The 19,407-nt window shown below is 42.0% G+C and overlaps 1 protein-coding gene across 6 annotated transcripts in view; it reads left to right on the top strand.

The window, feature by feature from the left end:
• The first annotated feature begins 6,965 nt into the window (after positions 1-6,965).
• The window catches only part of LOC147571022 (transport and Golgi organization protein 1 homolog), a 131,740-nt gene continuing 119,298 nt past the window's right edge, over positions 6,966-19,407 (top strand). For 3 of the 6 annotated variants that reach the window (XR_015247766.1, XR_015247767.1, XR_015247765.1), the window contains exon 1: positions 6,966-7,238. The gene's annotated coding sequence lies outside the window, so the exon portion shown is untranslated. Of the gene's footprint in view, positions 7,239-14,079; positions 14,131-19,407 lie in introns of those variants that run through there. The other 3 variants (XR_015247762.1, XR_015247763.1, XR_015247768.1) reach the window with 3 other exon arrangements.

Here is a 19,407-nt window from a genome sequence, read left to right as displayed (position 1 = left end):
TTGTTGACTTCTAGCAACTTCTGAGTCAGCCCTTTGCCTCGGGTCTTGGAGGCTGTCCCCCGGGACTCTGTGTCCAACTGTGTTGACGGGAGCCTCATAAGCCCAGCAGGAACTAAGTGGCTGCATCTCGCTTGGACATTTATGATAGGAAAATCACGAGGGGCGACACGATCCGGAAGTGAATGAATTGTTGTCCTTATTTTAGCTAAGTATGCGCAGAGTGTTGATTTACTCAAAGCAAGGAGGGTTCTGAATGTCCTTAGGATTGTCCAAATATAATGAAACACCTGGTTCCCAGTGTGACTATTTCACTCTATCATTGAAAAGCAAAACTTGTACCCCTAGGAGAGTGAGAGAGGCAGGCAGACAGACGGACAGACAGAGAACACCATAGAGATAAGTAGATTTCTTTAGATTGGCATGTACCAGATCCTTAGAGCGGGGTCTGGAAAGTCCCAGTAGTCAGGAATAACCCTTGCACTGAGGCAGAATCATTCCACACGAATGCCTCCCATCTAAATAGAATCGATTCTGTTTCTTTTGAGACTATGAAGGAGGAAAATTCTTGATCGTCTTGATGAGAAATTTCCCCCTGTACCTAGGCTGCCTCTCACAGATTGGTTCAGCTCTCTCCCTACCTCATCTCTGAATTCTTCCATCAACTAACTTGTCTTGCATTGCCCACCTCCACCTACTCGTGGCCGTTGACCGTGAGAACCTAGTGTTCCTGGCCTCATTGGATCTAATCTAGTTCAGCGTCACCTACCGATATCAGCTGCCAGACAGCTGCCAGAGGCACCACACAGCCGAAGATGTTTTACCTTCGTGACAAGATGGCCTCTGTCTTTGGTGCATTTGAGCCCCATGACCAACCATTGTGCTGACAGCTACTGCTTTCTTTCAGACAGTGGCTAGTCAAAGACGGTGAGTGTGTATTTCCCACCATTACACATTTTTGTGATCTCATCTCTGAGAGCTGAAGATGAAAATGTTATAGATTTCAGAGGCTACTTTCTAGACAGGTTTCTTTGCACACAATTAAGCTTGGTATGTGAATTAGTATGAATTGCATTGCGAGTGTTTTGCTCCTAAAATGCTTCTAAGTCCAGTTTTTGTAGCATGAGATGCGTACTATTGTTTTGGTTGACCATACCCAGGAATTTTGTATTATTTGAGAGATCCATTTTCAGAGTTGCTATTGATTGATTTTGGCACAATACCATGAAAGAGAAACATGAATTCCTTTCATTGGGGTATTTGAAGATGCGTGTTCAGGTAACTTAAAATCCCACAGATATTATCAAAATATACATGATCACCTGATTATGCAAATCTTTATGTACCTCAGAAATCTGACATTTTGAGCTGTGATTCAGAATCAAAGTGAACATTGAAAGAAAACATCAAAAAGTGAACCATAATGTGTAATTTATTTTCTTGGAAAAATAATCCCATATTATTATAATAGCAGTTGCCCGTCTCTCTCAGATATATCCATATCTGTCAACATCTTTCTCTAGAACAATCTTATTTGTATCTCTAGTACATTTTGTGTTTTTATTTCCTTCTGTTCTTCCAAGAATTTGGGGCACAGTTTGGAGATATTCCAAAGGATTTTATCCAGGTACTTCGTGAATGTACACCAGAAGTCATTGACTTCGTACCTACTATAAATTTGCATTTTCTTAATTTTTCTATTTTACATTGGCTTACAAATTCTTACTATTAAAACACAGTTGTAGTATGTTTGTCAGCAAAATGAAATTTCTCAGTGTTGCCGTTTACATCTTTCCTACAGCTTCAGGGTCGTGTAATTTGTATAGGGTAACAACACCTTTATAAAGAATACAGTTCATTGATATTTGACATATGTAAGCAGCAATGAAACCATGACCACAAGATAGCAAACGCAGTCATCACCCCCACAAGTTTGTTCCTGCTCTCTTGTAAGCCATCTGTCCTCTTGATCCTGTGTGAGGAGACATTTGTGAGATGTGCTTATAACCTCCTGGAGGCTGGTAAAGGGTTTATAAAGATGATTCTTTGCGACAGATAGATTGTAAACATCTTTAAGATTCCCCATCATCTCTGATATTATTTCAGCCTGTCCATATTTTGCCTGACCATTTCCCTCCTGGCTCTGATGTGTTTGAAATTCTTTGGAAACATTATTACTGCCTCTATGGGAACTTGTGCTTGTCTAATTTACCCCTGGAGAACTGTTTTTGTTGTGAGTATACTGAAGTATACTTATAAGATAGACTTGTAATCATGAGTCAGCAGAAAATTTTAAAGTCACTGGACCTTTTATATGCACTCAGTATTACAGATATCCCTCTAATATATTCAATTTTCATTATCATTTAGATCAAAATACGTTAAAATTTCTGTAGAAATGTCTTCTTTGCCCTATATGGACTTTTTTTAAAAATTCAACTGTAATTAACATACAGTGTAATATCAGTTTACTCGCAAGCACACGGCACCTGCTAATCACCATGGTGTGCGGTGATCAGCAGGGCAGCTGTCAGTCCCCAGGAAGTGGCTGATTCCTGATTGCAAGACATGGATGAGGGTTCAGCAGTGTCTCTGGTAGAACAGCGAGGAAACCCTGCATTAATCCACACGTTGTGGACTTTTCCCACCTACTCTCTATCTCACAGCACCAATCCAGGTGGGCACTGAGGAAGACTAACGGTGGTAGTTTTGGAGTGAGTCTTCTGAGGTCCCATATTCCTCCCAGTGTATTGAGACAGAGCACAAGTGAGGGAGGGGGAGACAGAGAGGGAGACGCAGAATCCAAAGCAGGCTCCAGGCTCTGATCTGTCAGCGCAGACCCGAATGAGAGGCTCAAACTCACAACCCATGAGATCGTGACCTGAGCCGAAGTCAGACGCTTAACCGACTGAGCCACCTGGGTGCCCCTCCTCCCACTGTTTCCTTAGTGACACATGGGTAGGACAGAGGTCAGTGACATGATACTGTTCCTCCCTAACCTCCAAGGAGGATTTGGTTGTAAGCATCTGGCTCTTTCCGGGTCCTCAAAGCCCATGCATTCTGCCACAGAGCCCCTGACGCCTGCAGGGCCCTTCTTCCTCCCAGGTTGCAGAGGCAACCAGCCCTCCAGCAACATTGGGGTCATGGCTGGGTCACCAAGGGGTCAAGGCCTGGCTGTCCACACGCTTCCCAGGAGTGGCTTGGAACAGCAATGCTGCAGTAAAGGTCAGCATGAGCAGCTTCTGTAAACAGGATTCTCATCCACTTCAATCAGGGCCTGCGCTAAAACATGACAGGAGAGAGGGGGACACAGGACACGTGGTGCCCTGCTTCCTGGACAGGGCTGCACAGAGCAGAAAGCTGAGGGCCTGTGGAGAGGCAGAGAAAGAGACAGGCAAGGAGAGAGGCACTGAGTCCGCGATGGGAGAATTGGGCATGTCTGAGAGAGTGAGACGAAGAAACAGAGGGAGACAGGAATAGAGAGAAGTGGAGACAAAGAGGAGGCAAGGAGGAGAGGATGGAGCTGGTCACGGTGTGTGGAGAGGTTGATGGGCCCATGCAGGCGGGGGCTCTGTGAACACTAAGAAGTGTTGGGGGCAGAAAGGGTAGGAAACCTGGGCATGACAGTTCCATGAGTACAAGGCTCCGACCTCACTGCGGCAAGCTCTGTAGAGGCCATTGCCGCTGGGAAGATGGGTCCCCCCTCATTTTGCCTGGCATGTTGGGACCCAGTCTCAGGATCGGTCATGGAGAGAGATGGCTTGAGGCAGAGTGTGCAGCTCATCAGCAGGTGAGCAGAGTGTGCCCCATGGGGAGGAAACTATGATCTGTCTCCCCGCCCTCCCCCAGGCCCTGCTCCATTCCCCCTGCTTAAGCATGACCTTCCTTATGTTCCAAAACCAGGAGTCAGGCATTGTGCTGCCCCCAGAGCCGGCAGCCTGGAACTTGCAATGATGGGTTATTGCACTCAACCAAAAGTATTTTAGAATAAGGTCTGTATTCTCCTTCTGGAACTAGTTATGTGCAACATGATGGTGCATTGCTATTCTTACATCTACTGCCGATCTCTGGATTCTGGATTTTAAGTGAGGAGTTTAAAATGCCACAGCCTTCTCTTACATGAAAGAAGAAACCTATGTCTTCACCCAGCCTTCCTCTGATTGTGAAGACATGGCAATTATTATTCGAAGGCTCAATTGTCTACCTATGAGTTTTAGGGAAATTATTTCATCCATCTACATCCTTAAGGCACTTTTCATTGAAAATATTACCCATATACAGGCAGGAAATTTATAACAGATGTGTAGCTCCCTCTAGATGTGCATTCTGACCTTGTCACATTTGTGTCCTCACAGACATTATTGACAACTTGAAAAATAAGCTCTCAACACCAAGATGGTGACATTAGAGAATGTGGTATAAATGGAATTTCACATGTTCTCAATTAGAAATAATTTTTAATAGTGAAGGAGAAATTAAAAATATTCTCATTTTGAATTGAATATAATAGACGCATTATGTTGTATTAGTTTCAGGAAGATATCCTAGTGATTGCGTGTGTATACATTATGCTCTCCAAAGCATGCAACACTTTCTTACAGGATTGACTGTATTCTATGGGCTGTGCCTTATATCCCAATGACTTCTTCATTCCATAGCTGGAAGCCTGTATCTCTTTCTCAGAGCTGTCAACTTTTTTATTTAACCCAAGTATTATGGTGCTAAACACCATAACCTGTAGGTCAGCAGGTGTCAATTTGCAGTCTGTATTTCTGCGAATGCTGCTTAAAGCATTACACATGATATCACTACGTCAATAAATTCGGTTTCATTCTTCACTCAGTAAAAAGGAGAAGGAAAAGGTTTCTTTGTGTCCCAAGCAAGCCCTTCGCTAAGACCCTTCTGGATCAGGAGAACAGGCTTCACTGGACCAGCTGCACTCTCAGTACTTCCAGCTGAGCAGCCATGGCCTTGAGCATTGCAGGAATTCCCACGGCGGCCGGCAGAGGGCGCGCACGCACCACGCCCAGGGAGGGGCCGGGCCTCTGCGTGGGCAGTGCTGGCCTGAGAAGGCGCCCACTAGGCTTTTCTGATCCAGGGCGCCTCCGGGCTGGGAAGGCTTCCTTGCTTCTGAGGACCCAGTGCCTCTGAGTGTGGGCAAAGAGCCAGAGCTGCGTTTCCAGCAGGTTCCGCCCCCGAGCCTGGGGGAGACCCTGGAGGCTTCGCAGCCCCTTGGCGTCTCCTAGGTGGTGGGGCTGAGTCCCGAGGCGGGGGAGGCAGGGCCTGGGCGGCTTCCCTGGAAGCGCGGGTGGTCGGTTGGCGGCACAGCCCCTCGCTTTTTCTGGGCTGTTCCGTGGTTTGTTCCTCATTTCCCCTGCCGGTATTTCCCTGGAGGATCCGTGGATTCATGGGGTCCCGTGAGGCCACGTCAGAGAGGCTGGGCTTGGTTTGTTCCAGGTCAGGCTTGTTTCGGGGGAGAAATCCTGACACAAATTCGGAGGAACAGGAGCCGCATTCAGTTGGGAAGTGAAGACGCCAAATGTTGACTCTCAGGACCTTCTAAAAGAATGAGCTGGGACCCAGCTCATTTTCATAATTTGAAAATATTAGCCAAGGTGCTTATAGTAAAGTCGTAACAGATGTGTAGCTCCCTGTTAGTTGCATGCGACCTTGTCACAAGTGTCCATCAAAGATATTATTAGTGACTTTTCAGAGAAGCTCTCAACATCCAGATGGTGATGTTAGAGAATGTGGGATAAATGGAATATCACAGAGTCTAAATTAGGCATGATTTAAAAAAAAAAATTTTAATGTTTATTTTTTCTTTTTTTCAGAGAGCGGGAGCTGGGGAGGGGGTAGAGAGAGGGAGACACCGAATCTGAGGCAGACTCCAGGCTCTGAGCTGTCAGTGCAGAGTCTAAGGTGGGGTCAAACTCATGGACTGTCAGATCATGATCGGAGTCGAGGTCGGACGCTTAACTGACTAAGCCACCCAGGCACCCCAGGAATGATTTTTTTAATGGCAAAGAAAGAGAAATTAAAAATAGTGTAAAGGATGTCGATTATTTATTGAAATATTGTTCACACATTTGTTGTATTAGTTTTAGGCATAAAGTGTAGTCATTCCATATGTCTATAAATTATGTTGTACTTAACCACAAGTGTGGCTATCATGTGAAAGCATGCAACATTATTATTACAAGATTGACTCTATTCCATTGGCTGTACCTTGTAGCCCTAGGACTTATTCATTCCAGAGCTGGAAGCTGGTATCTCTCTCTCAAACGTGTCAATTCTTTATCTAACCTAAGTATTTTGGTGGTAAACACCATTACCTCTTGTTCAGCATGTGTAAATAGGTGGGCTGTTTTTCTGTGACCCTTGCTGCAAGCGTTACAAATGATGTCATTACATAAATAAATGTGGTTTCATTCTTCACTCACAAGAAAGGGGAAGGAAAAGATTTCTTAGTGTCCCAGGCCCTGTCACTAAGACCCCTCCCAATGTGGAAAACAGGCTTACTTGCCCAGAACACCTTCAGTCCCTCAGCTGAGGGCCATGGCATTCAACATTGAGGGAATTCCCATGGTGGCCAGCAGAGGGCGTGCGAGCACCACAAACCCTGGGGGCGGGCTCCTCTCTATGCACGGTGATTGCCGGCAGAGGGCGCCCCATCGGCTTTTCTGACCCAGGGCACCTCAGAGCAGGAAGGGCTTCTGTGGCTCCCAGAGCACTCAGGGCCTCTGCCCTTGCCTGAGGACAGAGACCAGAGCTGCGTTTCCAGCAGGTTCTGCCGCCCTCCCCAGGGGAGACCTTGGGAGCCTTGCAGCAACTTGGTGTCTCCTGAGTCGCCAGAGAGAAGCTGCCTTGTTGCACTGAGTGTGGAGGAGAGGGCCCTGGGTGGCTTCCCTGGGCACTGGCCAGTCGGTCAGCAGCACAGGCCCTTGCATTTTGTGGGCTGTTCCCATGTTTCATTCCTCACTTTCCCGGACAGTATTTGAACAAGACGTATTTTATTAAAGGACCCGTGGATCGAGGGGTCTCACGACATCACATCATGGATGCCGTGGATGGTTTGCTCCAGATTCAGGCTGGTTTCCAGGGAGAAATCCTGACAGAAATTCAGAAGACCGGGAGCTGCTTTCAGTTAGGATGTGAATACATGAAATATTCGTCTCAGGACCGTCTAGAAGAATGAGCTGGGACCCACTTTCCGAGTCCTGCTGGAACCAAAGACCGAGGTAAGGGCACAAACTGTCCCCCACATCTTACATGCTTTTATAAATTTTCACGGTTATTTTTCCAACCTAGTGAAGTGATTGAAAACTACAGAAAACCTGGTAGGTAGGTGCCATTAACCTTATGTTATATTTTAGTTTAAATTCCAGGTGGTAAAGTAGAGTGTAATATTAGTTTCAGGTATAAATATAGAGCAACACTTCCACTTTCACTGGGTGCTCATCTCAGGTGCATGTCTCAATACCCATCACCTGTTTCACCCATCCCCCACCCCACTGTGGAACCCCTAAGTTTGTTTTCTAGTTAAGAGTCTGTTTGTCTCTGTCTCCTCCCCCTCCCGCCCCCTTTGTTTTCTTTCATTTCCACGCGTTAGTGAAATCACCTGGTATTTGTCTTTCTCTGACAGGCTTATTTCACCCAGCATAACATTCTCTCGATTCATCCACCTCGTGGCAAATGAAAAGATTTCATGTTTTTCGGGCGAAATAATGTTTCATTCCATATACTACATCTCAATTTATTCATCAGTTGATGGAAACTTGGGCAGTTTCCATAATTTGGCTGTTGTAGAAAACGCTGCTGTCAACATCAGGGTGCATGTATCCCTTTGAAGGATTATTTTTGTATTCTCTATGTAAATACCTCGTAATGAAATTGCTGGATTGTAAGGTAGTTCTATTTTGAATTTTTTGAGGACTCTCCATGATGTTTTCCAGAGTGGCTGCACCAGTTTGCATTCCTACCAACGGTGCAAGAGGGTTCCTCTTTCCCCACATCCTTGGCAACACATGTGGTTTCGTCATTCATTGATTTTAGTCATTCTGACAGATGTGATGAGTTATTTCGTTGTACTTTTGAACTGTATTTCCCGGAAGATCAGTATTGTTGAGCATCTTTTCATGTGTCTCTTAGCTATCTGTATGTCTTCTTTGGGAAAATATCTATTTGTGTCCTCTGCCCATTTTTAATTGGAATTCTCATTCTTTGGGTGTGTATAATTATATATTTTGGACACAAGCCCTTTATCAGATGTCATTTGCAATTATGATCATGCTGTAGGTTGTGTTTTAGTTTTGTTGATTATTTCCTTGGTGACAGAAGCTTTTAATTTTTATGAAGTCCCATTCTTTTTGCTTGTGTTTCCCTTACCTCAGGAGATATATCAACAAAGGTGTGTGTACAGCCATTGTCAAAGAAGATACTGCCTGTGTTATCCTCTGGGATTTTTATGGTTTCGGGTTTCACACGTAGGTCTTTATCCATGTTGGATTTATTTTTGTGTATGTTCTAAGAAAGTGGTCTGTTGTTGTTTTGTTTTGTGTTGCAAGTTGCAGTCTAGTTTTTCCAAAACCATATGTTGAGGAGACGTTTTTTTTTTTAAGTGTATTTATTTATTTTTGAGAGAGAGAGAGAGAGAGAGCATGCAGAAGAGGGGCAGAGAGAAATGGACAGAAAGAATCCCACACAGGCTCTACACTGTCAGTGCAGAGCCTGACACGAATTTCAAACTGATGAATGCTGAGATCATGACCTGAGCTGAATCCAAAATTAGACGCTTCCGTGACTGAGCCACTCATGTGCCTCAAGACTATCTTTTTTTTCTATTGGATATTCTTTCCTGCTTTGTTGAGGATTAGTTGACCATATAGATGTGAGTTCATCTCTGGGTTTCCATTCTATTGATTTATGTGTCTGTGTGTTTTTCTTTTTCTTTCTTTCTTTCTTTTTTTTTTTTTTTTTTTTTGCCAGTGCCATACTGTTCTGCTCACTACAGCTTTGTAATATAACCTAAAGTCTGGAATTGTGAGGTCTCCAGCTTTGCTTTTCTTGTTCAAGTTTTATTTGGCTGTCTGGGGTCTTTTGTCGTTCCATACAAATTTGGGGATTACTTGTTCTAGTTCTGTGACAAATGTTTTGTTAGGGTGATGGGGATTGCATTACATGTGTAGATTGTTTTGAGGAGTGTAGACATTTTAACAATATTTGTTCTTCTCATCCATGAACATGAAATGTATTCTCATTTCTTTGTGTCCTCTTCCATTTCTTTCATCAGTGTTTCATAGCTTTTAGAGTATAGGCCTTTCACCTCTTTGGTTGGGTTTATTCCTGGTATGTTGTGGTACTTGGTGCACCTGTCAATGGGATTGATTCCTTACTTTCTCTTTCTGTTAATCCGTGATTCATCTATAGAAACGCAATAGATTTCTGTACATTGGTTTCTGTATATTGTGACTTGTGAAACTCATGTATCACTTCTAGCAATTTTTATGGGGGTCTTTCATGTTTTTTATAGAGAGCATCATGTCAGTTACAAATAGCGAGCGTTCCACTTCTTTCTTGCCGATTTGGTGCCTCTTATTTCTTTTTGTTGCCTGATTGCTGTGTCTAGGATTTCCAATACTATGTGGAGTAGCAGTGGTGTGAGGGGTCATCCCTGCGTTGTTCCTGACCTTCGAGGAAAAGCTTTCAGTTTTTCCCCATTGAGGATGAGATTAGCTGTGGGTTTTTCACAGATGGCCTTTAGTATGTGCAGGTAGGTTGAGTCTCAATCTATGTTGCTGAGGGTTTTTATCATGAATGGATGTGACATTTTGTCAAATGTTTTTCCCGCATCTGTGGAAAGCATCATATTGTTCTTCTCCTTTCTTCTATTACTGTGGTGCATCATGTTGATCTGTGAATGTGGAACCACCCTTGCAGCCCAGGAGTCTATCCCAGTTGATTATGGTCAATGATTCTATTAATGTATTGCTGAGTTTAGTTTGAATGCATTTTCATGAGAATTTCTGCATACATACTCATCAGGCTATTGGTCTGCAGTTTTATTTAAAAAAAAGTCTAAATATATTTTTAAATGTTTATTCATTTACTTAGAGTACATATAGGTGAGGGAGGGCAGAGGGATGGGAAAGAGAATCCTGAGCATGCTCCACACTGTCAGCACAGGGTCCAATGCGGGACACGAACCCAGGAACTGCAAGATAATGACCTAATCCGAAGTTAAGAGTTGGACAGTCAACCGACGGAGTCACCCAGGGTCCCCTGCAGTTCTCTGCTTTAGGAGAGTCTTTATCTGGTTTTGGTATCAGGGTAATGATGGCCTGATGACATGAATTGGTAAGTTTTCCTTCTTTTTTATTGTTTGTAATAATTCGAGAAGAATAGATACCACCTCTTCTTTAAATGTTTGGTAGAATTCATCAGTGAAGCCGGCTGGCCCTGAACTCTTCTTGTGTTGGGGGAGATATTTTTTTTTATTTTTTATTTTTAAAAAAAAATTTTTTTTTCAACCTTTATTTATTTTTGGGACAGAGAGAGACAGAGCATGAACGGGGGAGGGGCAGAGAGAGAGGGAGACACAGAATCAGAAACAGGCTCCAGGCTCTGAGCCATCAGCCCAGAGCCCGACGCGGGGCTCGAACTCACGGACCGCGAGATCGTGACCTGGCTGAAGTCGGACGCTTAACCGACTGCGCCACCCAGGCGCCCCGAGATATTTTTTTTTTAATTACTGATTCAGTTTCTTTCTGGTTTCACATTTTATGTATCTTCCTGTTTCAGTTTTGGTAGTTTATGTGTTTCGAGGAATTTATCCATATTTCTCAGAGTGTCCAATTTGTTACCTATCGTTTTCCCTAATATTATCTTCTAACTGTATTTCTGTGTTGTGGACTGTTATTTCTCCTCTCTTATTTGTGATTTTATTTGAGTCCTTTCTCTCTTCTTTGTGAAAAGTTTGCCTAGGAGGTTTTCAAGGTGATTACTGTTTTTAAAGAACCAGCCCCTGGTTTCACTGATTTGGTCTAGTGTTTTTCTGGTTTCTATTATCACTTATTTCTGCCTTAATGTTTATTATTTCCTTCTTTCTGCTGTCTTTAGGCTTGCATTGTCCTTTTTCTCATTCCTTTGGTTGTTAAGTTTCGATTGTTTGAGATTTTTCTTGCTCTGTCAGGTAGGCTTGTATTGCTATATATACTTCCATCTTAGGCTGCTTTTTTGCCTCATTCCAAAGGTTTTTTACCAGTGCATCTTCATTTTCATTTTCATTTGTTTCAGTGTATTTTCTCATTGATTTCCTGGGTGACCCATTCGTTTAGTAGCATGTTGTTTAGCCACCCTTTATTTGTGGCCTTTATTCTTTCTTTCTTCCTTCCTTCCTTCCTTCCTTCCTTCCTTCCTTCCTTCCTTCCTTCCTTCCTTTCTTTCTTTCTGTCTTTCTGTCTTTCTGTCTTTCTGTCTTTCTTTCTGGATGACTTCAAGTTTCCTAGCTTTGTGGTCAGAAAAGATGCTTGGTCTAATCTCTGTCTGGGTATCTGTTGAGGCCTGATTTGTGACCTAGAATGTGATCGATTCTGGAGAATGTCCCATGTGCACTTGAAAAGAATGTGTATTCTGCCATTTTAGTATGGAGTGTTCTGAATATATCTGTTAAACCCATCTGGTCCAGTGTATCATTCAAAGCCATTGTTTCCTTGTTGATTTTCTGTCTGTTGATGTGAGTGATATGTTAAAGTCCTCTACTCTCCTTGCATTATTATAAATGAGTTTCTTTACATTTGTTGTTAATTGTTTTGTATATTCAGTGATTATATGTTGGGTGCATAAAAATTTACAATCGTTGGATCTTCTTGTTTGGTTTCCCCTTTATTATGAGATTGTGTCTGTCTTCATCTCTTGTTACAGCTTTATTTTTTTTTAATTTAAGCTTTAGTTGACGTACAGTGCGTGATTGGTTTCGGGAGTAGAATTTAGTGATTCATCAGTTACATACAATGCCCAGTGCTCATCACAACAAGTGCCCTCCTTCATACCCATCCCTCACCCATCTTCCTCCATCAACCCTCAGTTTTTGCTCTATCATTAAGAGACTCATATGGTTTGTTACCACTCTTCTCTTTTACTGCCCCTTCCCATGTTTTCATCTGTTTTGTTTCTTAAATTCCACATGAGTGAAATCATATATTTGTCTTTCTCTGTTTGACGTATTTCACTTAGCACAATACATTCTGGCTCTATTCACATCATTGCAATTGGCAACATTTCATTCTTTTTGATGGCTGAGTAATATCCCATTTTATGTATGTATGCATTACATATACGTATGTATATACATATATATGTATGTATGTGTATACATATATATACACACACACACCTACCCCACACCTCCTTTATACCTTCATCGGTTGATGGACATTTGGGCTTTCTCCATAGTTTGGCTATTGTTGATAATGCTGGTATAAATATTGGGTGCATGCAATTTCACTATTAGGTATTTATCCAAAGGGTACAAAAATGCAGTCTTGGTTTTAGAGTTTATTTTGCCTGATAGAAGTATTGCTACTGGCTTTCTTTTGACGTCGTTGGCATGAGAAATATTTCTTCATTCCCTCCCTTTAAGTCTGCAGATGAGTGTAGGTCCAAATAAGGCTTTGTAGGCAGCATCTAGATAGGTCTTGTTGTGTGTTTGTTTGTTTGCTTGCTTGCTTGCTTGCTTTTTTTTCTCTTGTCTATTCTGACACCCTACCCAATGTCTTTTGATTGGAGCATTTAGTCCATTTACATTCAGGGTAATTATTGATAGATATATATTTAGTGCCATTTTATTAGTTGTTTTGCCATTGTTCCTTGATGTTTTCTCTGATCCTTTGTTGTCTGTATGACTTTTGGTCTTTCATTTCCACTCAAAGAGTCTGATTTAAATATTCTTTTCTTTTGACTGGTATTACATTTATGTATTTATTTTTAATATTTATTTATTTATTTTTAAATTTAAGCCCAAGTTAGTTATCTTCTAGTGGAATCCAGTTTCAGGAGTAGAATTTAGTGATCCATCAAGTACAAAAAATACCCAGTCCTCATCCCAAGTGCCCCCCTTCATGCCCATCACCCATTTAGCCCATTCCCCTATTCACTAGCCCTCCAGGAACCCTGCATTCGTTCTCTATATTTAAGAGTCTCTTATCGTTTGATTCCGTCTGTGTGTCTTATTTCTGCTTTCCTCTCACTATGTTTATCAGTTTTATTTCTTAAATTCCACAGACGAGAGATATCATATGATGTGTGTCTTTCTCTGACATATTTTGCTTAGCATAATAGAGTTCGGTTCCATCCATGTTGTTGCAAATAGCAAGATTTCATTCTTTTTGATCGCCGAGTAATATTCCATTGTATCAGTATACCACATCTTCCTCATCCATTCATCAGTCAGTGGTCATTTGGGCTCTTTGCATAATTTAGCTTTTTTTGGTAATGCTTCTGTAAACATTGGAGTGCATGTGCCACTTTGAGTCAGCGTTTGTGTATCCCTTGGATAAATACCTAGTAGTGCAATTGCTGGGTCATTGTGGAGTTCTGTTTTTAGTTTTTGTGATAAATCTCCATACTATTGTCCAGAGTGGCTACACCAGTTTGCATTCCCACCAGCATTGCAAAAGGGTTCCCTTTCTCTGCATCCTTGCCAGCACGTGTCGTTGCCTGAGGTGTTAATTTCAGCCATTCTGATAGGTCCGAGGGGATATCTCCTTGTGATTTTGATTTGTATTTCCGTGATGACGAGTGAGGTTGAGCAACTTTTCATGTGTGACCAATCTGGATGTCTTCTTTGTTAAAGTGTCTCTTCATGTCTTTTGCCCATTTCTTCATTGGCTTCTTTGGTTTTTGGGTGTTGAGTTTGATAATTCTTTATAGATTTTGGATATTAACCCTTTATGTGATATGTCACTTGCAAATATCTCCTCCCATTCCATTCAGCTGCCTTTTAGTTTTTCTGATTGTGTCCTCTGCTGTGCAGAAGCTTTTTATCTTGAGGTCCCAATAGTTCATTTTTGTTTTTGTTTCCCTTGCTTTTGGGGACATGACAAGCAAGAAGTTGCTGTGGCCAGGATCAAAGAGGTAGGTTGCCTGTTTTCTCGTCTAGGATTTGGATGGTTTCCTGTCTTACATTTAGATCTTTCATCCATTTTGAGGTTGTGTGTGTATGGTTTCAGAACATGGTCCAGGTTCATTCTTCTCACTCTCCAGTTTTCCCAGTACCATTTGCTGAAGAGACTCTTTTTGTCCATTGGATATTCTTCCCTGCTTTCTCACAGATGAGTCGGCCATATGTTTGAGGGTCCACTTCTGGGTTCCCTATTCTGTTCCATTGATCTCTGTGTCTGTTTTTGTGCCCGTACCATACTGTCTTGATGATTACAGAATTGTAATACACGATAAAGTCCAGAATTGTGATGGCTCCCACTTTGGTCTTCTTCTTCAAGATTACTTTGGCTATTCAGGGTCTTTTGTGGTTCCATACAAATTTTAGGATTGCTTGTTCTAGCTTCGAGAAGAATGCTGGTGCAATTTTGATTGGGATTGCATTGAATGTGTCGATAGCTTTGGGTAGTATTGACATTTTATCAGTATTTGTTCTTCCAATCCATGAGCATGGAATGTTTTTCCATTTTTTTCCATTTTCTTTTTCTGTCTTCAATTTCTTTCATAGATGTTCTGTTGTTTTTTCTTTTAATGTTGTTAATGTTTATTTTTGAGAGAGAGAGCAAGAGAGAGAGAGAGAGAGAGCGCATGAGCAGGGGAGGGGTAGAGAGAAGAGGGAGACACAGAATCTGAAACAGGCTCCAGGCTCCAAGCTGTTCGCACAGAACCCAATGTGGGGCTTGAACCCACAAACTGGGGAATAATGACCTGAGGTGACGTCGGTGCTTAACCGACTGAGCCACCCAGGCACCCCTCTATTCTTTTGAGTGTACTGGTCTTTTACCTCTTTGGTTAGGTTGATCCCTAGGTATTTTATGGTTTTCAGTGCAATTGTAAATGAGATCAATTCCTTGATTTCTCTTTCTGTTGCTTCATTATTGGCATATAGAAATGCAATCAAATTCCGCATATTGATTTTATATACGGAGGCTTTCCTGAATTCCTGTATGAGTCCTAGAAGTTTCTTGGTGGAGTCTTGTGGATTTTCCACGGAGAGTATCACGTCTGCGAGGAGGGAAAGTTTGACCCCTCCTTGCCAATTTGGACACCTTGTATTCTTTTTGTTGTCTGATTGCTGAGGCTAGGACTTCCAACAGTATGTTGAATAACAGTGGCCAGAGTGGACATCCCTGTCGTGTTCCTAACATTAGGGGTAAAGCTCTCAGCTTTTCCCCATTGAAGATGATATTGGCTGTGGGACTTTCGTATCTGGACTTTATGCTGTTGAGGCACGATCCTTCTATCCCTCCTTTCATGAGGGTTTTCTTTTCCCATCAAGAGAGGATTCTGTATTTGGTCAAATGCTTTTTCTGCATCTGTTGAGAGGATCATGTGGTCCTTATCCTTTCTTTTATCAATGTGATGTATCCCATCAGTTGATTAGCAGACATTGAATCAGTTGTGCATCCCAGGAATAAATCCCACCTCATTGTGGGGATGAATTCTTTTTCTGTGTTGTTGGATCCAGTGTGCTAATTTTTGTTGAGAATGTTTGCATCCAGGTTCATCAGGGAAATTGGTCTGTAGTTTTCCTTTTTAGTGGGGTCTTTGTGCAGTTTGGAGTCAAGGCCATGCCGGCCTCATAGAATGAGTTTGGAAGTGTTCCTTCCATTTTCTGGCCATAACCTTATCTTGTTCCTTCATTTGGGATGCATTCCTCTTGTCTTGGCATTTTGGCTGAGTATTTGCCTTCTCTGTGTTCCAAAAGCTCCTTAGGTTACCTGCCTGTGAGATAAATGGCTTTATGAAGAAGATGTCATCTAGTGTCCAGGGCCGGGCACATCAGGGAGTGTCTGTGGTGTGTGTTGCGTGCACTGTTTTGTGTTCTGGCTGCACTATCCTTCAGGCCAGTCGTATGGGCAATGTATGGTCCTTGGGCGGAACGTGGTGAGTTTTATCTAGGTCTGTTCTGATCTGCTTGTTAAATGAGACTTGGAACGACTGCCACTAGAAGTGAAGCCCTGCACAACTGTCTGGTCAAGAGAGGTGCTGTGGTCAGGGGCTTCTGCTGGTCTTCTGGGGAAGGGGCCAGCTCCATTGGGATGGAGGCAAGCTTGACCTGGAAGGCCAGTCTTGCCAGAGCACAGGGTGTGGTCTTTGATCTAAGCAGGTTAGGCAGTCAGTGTGGGAATTGCCTTGTTTCCAGCAGGTGGCTCTGTGTTTATGCTGGGGAGCAGAGGAGGGAACTGGCGTCACCCAGCTCCTCTGTCCCAGATCCTTTGTCCCCTCTTCTGACCACTGCCTCTCAGGGATGCTCCGCAAGATGAGTATATAATCTGCCCACTGTGTGCACCAGGCATTGTACAGATAAACTGTTTCCATGCCATATGCCTGCAAGTAGTTTGCTGCCTTCTCTCCAGGAGTAGGCCAGTGCCCTTAGGGATGTGTCCCAGCCAAGACTGCTAACCTTTGAAAGCCCATATTCTTGGGGTGCTTGGATAGCTTGGTTAAGTGTCTGACTCTTGATAGTGGCTCAGATCATAAACTCGTTGTCATGGGATTCTCTCTCTCCCTCTCTCCCTGTCCCTCCCTTGCATGTGCTCTCTGTTTCTCTCAAAATAAATAAACTTAAATTAAAAATTAAAAAATTAGTGGCATGGAATACCTTATTTAGGCAAGATTGTCTCCCTGAGGGTGATGGCAGTGGTCTATCAGTAAAATTTCTAGCACTGACTAGGCAATTATGTTGACTGGTTAAAGGTTACATTCCTGCAGGGATGAAACTAGGTTTGGTGATGTGGGGCCTATGATTTTTCTTAACGTTCCAAACCCAAATTTTTACACATTCATTTTTTATTAGAAATATAGCCCTAAATAATATTTAGCCACCTACTGCCAGCCCGATTTTCATATCCTGGGAAACTATGACCATCTCCTAATCATAGATGAAGATCAACTCTGTGGCTCTAAGATCTTTGTGGGTCTAAGTTACTTTGATACGTTACTAAGATCTTTGTGAGTCTAAGTTACTGCTGGACTTTTGAAATCTTTGACCCAGGGACCCCCAGCCAGGTTGCTGAGCCACCACGTAGGCACAGAAGCACCCTTTCCAAGTCACCTCTTCCTAAAGTGTTGTCTTTCCCTCTTGTACTTCTGGGTCTTATCCTTTGGCAAGTCACATATCCTCATGCAAACCTGTCAAAGTGGCCCAGAGAAAGTTGCTTGCCTGTGACTGCCACTTCATAGTCACATCTTTTCCTTCTGAAACCCCTTGAACTCCCTATCTTTCTTCCAGTCTTTGAATATCTCTGATTTGGAAATATTTGATTCTGTTGTATTCTTGCTAAAAATATGCATGAAAATGTTAAAGCAAGGATTCTTTAGAATAAGTGAGCCAGTCACAATGATTCATCTGGCCGTTTGTACACTTTTTTTTTTTTTGAAAATGTTCGAGCATGATGTGAAGTACATCCTGTAAAATCTGAGTATCATTTATTATCTAGGATAACCACCTTTATGGAAAGCCACTCAATGACATGATCATTCAAGATCAGAAAAACACTTAATTTACATACCACATGATACAGTGGTGTATATATATATGTTATCTTAAAATATGTAAAGTAGATGTTTCTATGGATTGTACATCATTGTGCATTCGGTTTTCTGTAACATGAATGCTATTATTTAAATTAAACAATAGTAAGAACAACAAGAATAGGTAAATGTCAATCACTAGTAACTTATACTAGAACCAGTTTTATAATATTATGTGTTGAAAAAATAAAACCATGATTACTAATAATCTTTTCATTTATGATGGTTTTCTAGTTACCAAAAAAATTGGGAAGATAGTACTGAGTCTCCACATACATCAGACTGTTTTCTGACTCTTGATGGCCTGTGAGTTGGTACATTATCACAATCAATATCCCGAAGAGATATGGTAGTATTAACTAAAATTTATATGTTTACTCAGATTTCTTCGGTTTTAACCTCTTCTGTTCCAGATTCATCCCAGCTGGCACATTACATTCAGTCATCCTGTCTCCTTAGGCTCCACCTGGTCGTGACGATTTTTAGATTTTCCATATTTTTCATAATCTGCAAAGTTTTGAGGGTACGTCTGTAGAATGTATTTTGTAGAATGATCCTTGGGTGGGATACGTCTAACGTTTGTTCATACGCTTAGGCCAGAGTTAACGTGTTTTGGAGCAGAAGATCCAGAGGCATCATGCCATCCTTAATTATCACTTCACCTAAAGGATGTTTACTCTGAAGATTGGGGTCTTTTGTAGTTCCATACACATTTTAGGACTGTTCGAGTTCTATGAAAAATGCTGTTGGTATTTTGATGGAGATTGCATTAATTGTGTCAATTGCTTTGGGAAGTATAGACATTTTCACAATATTTGTACTTCCAATCCATGAGCATGGAATGTCCTTCCATTTCTTTGTGTCATCTTGAATTTCCTTCATCACTGTTTTATAGTTTTCAGAGTATAGGTCACTCACCACTTTGGTTAGATTTATTCATAGACGTCTTATTATTTGGTGTGCACTGTAAATGGGACTGTTTTCTTAATTTCTCTTTCTACTGCTTCATGATTGTTGTCTAGAAATGCAACAGGTTTCTGTACAATGATTTTGTATCCTCTGACATTGCTGAATTCAGTGATCAGTTCTGGCAGTTATTCGGTGGACTCTTTAGGGTTTTCTATACATAGTGTCATGTAATCTGCAAAGTGTGAAAGTTTCACTTCTTCCAGATTTGGATTTGTTTTGTTTTGTTTTGTTTTGTTTTGTTTTGTTTTGTTTTGTTTTGTGTGATTGCTGTGGCTTGGAGTTCCAGTACTACATTTATGAAAAGTGGTGAGAGTAAACATCTTTGTCTTCTTCCTGACCTTAGAGGAGAAGCTCTCAGATTTTCCCCACTAAGGATGATGTTAACTGCGGGGGTTTCACAGATAACTTTTATTACATTGAGGTATGTTCCCTGTAAACCTACTTGAGGGGGTTATAATCATGAATGGATGTTGTACTTTGTCAAATGCTTTTTTCTCCATGTATTGATATGACCGTATGTGTGGGGGTTTTTTTGAAATGTTTATTCATTTTTGAAAGAGACAGAATGTGAGTGGGGTAGGGGCAGAGAGAGAGGCAAACACAGAATTTGAATCAGGCTCCAGGCTCTGAGCTTTCAGCAGAGAGCCCAACACAGGGCTTGAATCATAAACCATATGGTCATGACTT

Source organism: Puma concolor, unplaced genomic scaffold, assembly GCF_028749965.1.
Source record: "Puma concolor isolate L17-30 unplaced genomic scaffold, mPumCon1.1.hap2 unalloc_scaffold_7, whole genome shotgun sequence".
NCBI lineage: Eukaryota > Metazoa > Chordata > Mammalia > Carnivora > Felidae > Puma > Puma concolor.
Note: the sequence above shows the minus strand (reverse complement) of the source record. Positions and strands in the feature narration are given on the sequence as shown.